General features: G+C 48.5%; 1 non-coding gene and 1 pseudogene across 1 annotated transcript; one reads left to right on the top strand and one right to left on the bottom strand.

Annotated features, from left to right (window-relative positions):
• Positions 1-4733: 4733 nt before the first annotated feature.
• Positions 4734-4905, bottom strand: LOC133147282 (U2 spliceosomal RNA; annotated as a pseudogene).
• Positions 4906-6560: 1655 nt separating this feature from the next.
• Positions 6561-6632, top strand: trnad-auc (transfer RNA aspartic acid (anticodon AUC)). The gene has a single exon. It is a non-coding gene; the product is annotated as a tRNA-Asp (tRNA).
• Positions 6633-6868: the final 236 nt, after the last annotated feature.

Genomic DNA, 6868 nt, shown 5'->3' with positions numbered 1-6868 from the left:
TCATTTGCATCTCACACACAGTCTCCAAAAAGGAGTCTTTCCATCACATTGGACCCAGTTTAACCAAGCTCACCACACAACATTAATATACCATTTTCAACTCAGGCTTCCTGATAGGACAATCCACCAACCCCCAAAAAAAACCTCAACTCATAAAAACTACTGGCAAATTAATCCTAATTTTTTCTTTGTTTTTCAAATTTGAAGAGTTCAATCTCTCAGATTTAGCTCGCATATTGAAAACCATCAATCAATTATTCCTATTAATTGTAGCATTGCAATGTCTTAAATTCACAATTTTGCTTCTTCCAATTCCTGAAAGTATGTTCTGTCATTTTTTTTTCTTCTTTTCAAATTTCTCATGAGGGCTCAACACTTAACATGCACTAGTGGGGATCAATTTCTGCTCGCAAACAGATTTCTCTCTTTTCCTCTCATTTTTATCTTTCCAAATCGTTTCTGTTCTGCGGTGCAAATTGGATAGACCACAGTCTAGCAAATTTCTTTACACTAAAAGTATGAGGGTCCCGGGTTTCGGCAGCAGAATGTTAGAGTGGTGCTCACTCTAACTTATTTTGCAAGAACCGCATGGGAGACAATTAAGTCATTTTCTGGGCACCTGCAGGCGGAGAGTCCATTCGTCACTGTGCGTACAGCAATGATCGAATGACGTCTGACTCTCGCCTCCCGCAAGAGCATTTTTATTAAGAGAAACAGGGTGGGGGTGTGAGTGGACTCGATCCTGCTTTCCAAGACAAGCACTTACACCAGCTATGAGGTTCGAGCACACTAACTGGTTCTCAAACTTGGCCCAGGTATCTTGCTTGGCCAGTGACAGGTTCGACCTCCCGACGGACCATCCTCTCCAGCACCCCTGAATAGACCTTACCAGGGAGGCTGAGGAATGTGATTCCCCTATGGTTGGAACTCACCCTCCGGTCCCCCTTCTTAAAGAGGGGAACCACCACCCCAGTCTGCCAATCCAGAGGCACCGTCCCCGATGTCCATGCAGTGCTGTAGAGGTGTGTCAGCCATGACAGTCCCACAACATCCAGAGCCTTTAAAAACTCTGGGCGGATCTCATCTACCCCCGGCGCCTTGCATCAAATTACCTCAGTGAGTTCGACCCCAGAGATTGGAGAGTCCACCTCAGAGTCTCCAGGCCCTGCTTCCACAATGGAAGGCGTGTCGTGGAATTGAGGAGGTCTTCGAAGTACTCTCCCCACCGACTCACGACGTCCCGAGTCGAGGTCAGCAGCACGCCATCTCCACTATAAACAGTGTTGACGGTGCACTGCTTCCCACTCCTGAGACGCCGGATGGTGTACCAGAATTTCCTCGAAGCTGTCCGGAAGTCGTTCTCCATGGCCTCGCCAAACTCCTCCCACGCCCGAGTTTTTGCCTCAGCTACCGCCGAAGCCGCGTACCTCTTGGCCATCCGGTACCTGCCAGCTGCCTCCGGAGTCCCGCAGGCCAAAATGGCCCGATAGGACTCCTTCTTCAGCTTGACGGCATGCCTTAACGCCGGTGTCCACCAGTGGGTTCGGGGATTTCCGCCACGACAGGCACCAACCACCTTACGGCCACAGCTCCGGTCGGCTGCCTCAACAATGGAGGCACGGAACATGGTCCACTCGGACTTAATATCCCCCGCCTCCTCCGGAACGTGGGAAAAGCTCTGCCGGAGGTGGGAGTTGAAGCTCTTCCTGATAGGGGATTCTCCCAGACGTTCCCAGCAGACCCTCACAATACGTTTGGGTCTGCCAGGTCGGACCGGCATCTTCCCCCACCGTCGGAGTCAACCCACCACCAGGTGATGATCAGTTGACAGCTCCGCCCCTGTCCAAAATATGCGGCCGCAATTCCGATGACATGACTACAAAGTCGATCATTGAACTGTGGCCTAGGGTGTCCTGTTGCAGACAATCTGTGTCAAGAACAGATGTCCAATAATAGAACACTGCTCGGGTTCAGTTCGGGGGGGCCGTTCCTCCCAATCACGCTCTTCCAGGTCTCACTGTCATTACCCACGTGAGCATTGAAGTCACCCAGTAAAACGATAGAGTCCCGAGACGGAGCGCTCTCCAGCACTTCTTCCAAGGACTCCAAAAAGGGTGGGTACTCTGAGCTGCCGTTTGGTGCATAGACACAAACAACAGTCAGGACCCATCTCCCCACCCGAAGGCGGAGGGTTAAGGTTAGGGTTGTCTCTCGTTGACTGGGGTGAACTCCAATGTTCAGGCGCCCAGCTGGAGGGCAATAAGTATACCCACACCTGCTCAACGCCTCTCCCCGTGAGCAACTCCAGAGTGGAAGAGAGTCCAGGGCCAGCTTGTACCGGAACCCAAATGGGTGTGGAGGCAAGTCCGACTATGTCTTGTCGGAACTTTTCTGCCTCGCACACCAGCTCGGGCTCCTTTTCAGCCAGAGAGGTCACATTCCATGTCCCAAGAGCCAGCTTCTGCAGCCAGGGATCGGTCCGCCAAGGTCCCTGCATTTGGCCGCCGCCCAGCTTACACTGCACCCGACCCCTTTGGCCCCTCCCACAGGTGGTGAGCCCATGGGAAGGGGGAACCATGTTTCCTTTTCGGGCTGTGCCCGGCCGGGCCCCATGGGCGAAGGCCCGGCCACCAGACGCTCGCCTTCGAGCCCCACCTCCAGGCCTGGCTCCAGAGGGGGGCCCCGGTAACCCGCGTCCGGGGGAGGAAAAACGAAATCCAATTATGTTTTTCTTCATAAGGGGCTTGTGAGAGCTGTGCTTTGTCTGGCCCCTCACCTAGGATCCGTTTGCCATGGGTGACCCGACCAGGGGCATGAAGCCCCAGACAACATGGCTCCAGGATCATTGGGGCGCGCAAACCCCTCCACCACGGTAAGGTAAGGACTAACGGAGGGGCCTCGTTTATCAATGCAGTTTAAATTCTGGTGGTTTGCATTTGAATGGACACATGTCAGTCTATTGTAATTTGGCAAAAAATATTGTTTTTGAATAAAACCAATAACCACCGCCCTCAATTGCACACGCACTCCTCTTTACTGTTTACAAGCACAATCACAAGTACAAGTCATCTTCATCCATAAGCACATCAGTCTTTCCTTGTTAAAACACAGCATCCCAACAAAAAAAATGTGTTCCATCAACTTTTAGCTTCTTAATAGACAACGATGGTATTTATTTACATATTGAAACACACGTCCACCTCCTTCAATGTTACACGTGAATGCACATACAGAGAGAAGTTTTATTCATTTTGATCAGGCTACATGAAGCAAAATATAAAGGTGAATGTAATTCTCATTCATGGAATAAATTACTCTTTTTGACCAGCAGGGGGGGGGTGTTCACATGAAGCCTCGAGAAATGAACCTATTTGCAAACCATTTGGTGGGAAAGCCTCGAATCCTAACATCTTACATTGAGATCAGACCCCATCAAGTCATAATTGACTGCTTAATCCTGTAAGAATGAAGCGAACGGATTGAAATGGTTTTGGTTTTGAACTATTGATTTAACCAGTAGAGGGGGTGCACCATTCCTGGAGGTACTGCAATACCTGGTCGATGTCTCCTAGGCTTGCCGTGTGCAGCTGTGAGAGTTGCTGCAGCCATTTGGAGCACAGCCACGGGCTGGGGGGGGATCTGTCTGTGCTTCCTTACCAGTTAGTTTCTGGAAGTCCACATGGCGTCATTGATGGCAGCAAAGGTCAGCAACTGCTTTGTAAAGTCTTCTTGCTTCATTTTCAACGGTCTCACCCCATAGAGTACAAGGTCTGCATTCAGCGCTTTCCTTGCGGGGAATTGCAGGTCGCCCACAGGTCTACGGCAGCCCTGCACTACCAGAGCAGGTCCCACACTGACTCCTGGGCGCCACAGCCAGATCAGGGGCACGTTGAGAGCGCTGACATGCCCCGAGAGTGCATAACCGACCTGACTGGGGGGGACATCACGGGCCACCATCCATGACAGGTCCCGAAGTTTGTTTCGAGAGGGCGGGGTGGTTGACGTTGCGCCAAACTGCAAGGCCGCGCACTGGACACACCGCTTCCCGCTCCTGTAGGACAGAGATCATAGATCTGTGATTTGTTAAAATTTCACTATTTTCTTGCTCTATGTAATTTAAAGTTCTTCAAAAACTTCTTGATTAAGGAAAAAGAAGGTGGCAGGTTAAAAGACACAGGAATTCTTTGGTCGATGGTTTTTAGCTTTAGTTTCCGGAGGTATGAGCCCATCCAGAATCGTGTTATTGCTTGGCTTTTCGGTGCATTTGGTGTAAGGGATTGGACAGTACAGCCAAGTGCGTAGCGATAGACTTTATTGCGGTGGGAGTAGCTGGAACTAGCGCTGGATCGGCGATCAGGCTGGGAAGAACAAGCTGTTCTGCGGTTTCTTCGATTCTTCATGGACCGGATCATGGACCGGAGAGCGAAGCAATATCATGCGACAGACGGACACTCGGGTCTGCGCTGGCGGCGTTGATATAGCGCTGTCCCTGAGCCTGTGGCAGGTGGCGGCGATTCGGCTGATAGGGGGGCGTGGTCCTGTCACAGGTGGCGCCGGTACGTGACATTTGGTGTAAGGAGCGCGCTTCGCAGGTGCAGGGCAACATATCTGCTTCCGAGGAAGAGCTTTAAGTCCGGCACTCCTTTTCCTCCTTTTTTTTGTTTTTCTTCATGGTGTCCCTCTTCAGTCTCTCCAACTTGGATTTCCAGATGAAGTAAAAAATGGCTCATTCCAATTTTAAAATCACCTTCATTGTTGGGATGAAAACAGAACTGATTAGTAAAAGCAAGGGTAAAATCACCACTTTTATGGTTACATTTTTCTCTTCTATGGTCAGCTCTCTTAATCCCCCAAACCCAAGAACAGATACTACACTTGATTTGAGCCAAAAGGCAGAGGAGCGATGGAGTATACGAGTGACGGATTCGCTTACATGTCACGAACTGGTAAACTGTAAAGAACTGGGAACAAACTTAACAGGTTACAGTACGGAACAGAGTGCTTCTCTTCTGGGCACTAATAAATCCCCAAACTTGTCTGCTGACTTATTTGTTCACACTTCTTCACCCGCAGCAATGCATGTAGTTCACAAGGCATATATGTGTCCCCTTTCAGCAGTCTCTATCCAAATACACAGTGTAGGTACCTATTAAAAGTGTAGTCCCGATGAACATGAAAGGAAAAGATTGATCATTCACAAAGAACTTTCCATGGTCATCATATCTACCTAACGGCTGCGCCGAAAGAGTTGGGCCAGAAGAATAGAGCGGAACTCATCCAGAAGTGCATGAACACCACCTTGTTGAAAGAATAAAACCAACACAATGCATGAATTCACGACAAATGACATACCAGCAAATCAGTAGGACTTCTGCTGTTGCCTTTGCGAGACCAGTTCAGATATGCGTTATGACAAATTTATAAATCAGGTGTGTTCGGACCTCCGCAGTGGAGGCTCTGCTGAACCCCTGAGACCGACTCACCGTACTCATAGAGTTTGACCGAATCCAGGTTAAGAACCACTGGTTTAGAGGCTGTTATTTCTGCAAAAGGAGGAACTACTAAATATTGATGTCATTTTTCTGATGGGGTTTCCAAATGTATGCACCTGCCTACTTTTGTTTAAATAATGATTGCACACTGTCTGCAAATAATATAAACTTCATTTCACTTCTCAAATACCACTGTGTTGATCACTGCCGTCATCGGCCATGCATGGATTCGGGCCATCTGATTGGTTCCTTTGCCCCCCACCCCCGCCCCCCCATACACACACAGGAATTGTTAGGAATCGTTTTGGCTGTCCGTTCAGAGCAAGGAATGAGCCACTAGCCCCACGAGAAGTTGTCATTTTCTGTAAGCTTGTGTGTATGTAAATTTGTCATGGTCCAACGTAAGACTGTTTAGGGTGAATAAAAAATAACTGTAACAAATTTATTCTGCTATTAACTAGATTCAAACTGGGGTTGCAGCCGCCTCTATGCTATATTATGGCCAATATGCAGTTGGGTCTTTTCTCTAGGATCTTCAGCCACGACACCCAGGCAGACCATGAAAGAATGTTGATATTAAAATGTTGGTGGAACTATCCAATAACTACGCAGATCCGATGATCCCTAAGACTTGAGATGAGACAAAATTGGAAAGACTATTTGTTGACAGTGTCTGTGAGTTACTTCAACCCAAAAGTTCACATAATCTACACATAGCTAATGTTGACCACAAAATGGCATGTGAGCTGGCCAGGAGTCCTGGAATCTTCTGATCTGTAGACAGATGCGTTACCCATTGCTCCACGAGCCCCACGGGAATACGTGGCTTGTAAGCTTGTAACACTTTTGCAAAAATGAAAAAAAAAAAAAAGGGTGACATTAAAGGTAGTGCTCTCTAAACTTGAAAGCAGGCATATGCGAACCGAACCAGCAGATTGCCCCATTTAAGAAGTGTTATACAAACCTCTACAGACGGTTAAAATCCACATAATAGTAATGAGCGTTCTCGCCCGCCCCCTCCCTTTCCTTTCTCCAGCGAAGTAACAATTTGCCCCTTACAGCGCACAGTCCTCGTTAGTATAGTGGACAGTATCTCCGCCTATCACGCGGAAGACTGGGGTTCGATTCCCCGACGGGGAGTTTACTTCTTTGTGCGAAATAGCATTTAAGCAGGTTTTCAATCCATGTGCGTTAACCAGTGTCAGCAGCAGATAAAATTATATAGATGCATTGGTTGGTATCATCGTACATCGTAAGATGGCGCCGCAGATGGCCACCACGGTGACTCACTCTCTGTTACTTTGTGTTATTTTACATCTTTTTAACCTCACTTTGTATCATACTTCCGGTTTGCCACGTAGCGCGCCGCAGCGTCA

This window comes from Syngnathus typhle, unplaced genomic scaffold (assembly GCF_033458585.1).
Source record: "Syngnathus typhle isolate RoL2023-S1 ecotype Sweden unplaced genomic scaffold, RoL_Styp_1.0 HiC_scaffold_39, whole genome shotgun sequence".
In the NCBI taxonomy this organism is placed as follows: domain Eukaryota; kingdom Metazoa; phylum Chordata; class Actinopteri; order Syngnathiformes; family Syngnathidae; genus Syngnathus; species Syngnathus typhle.
This window is presented reverse-complemented; position numbering and strand designations above follow the sequence as displayed.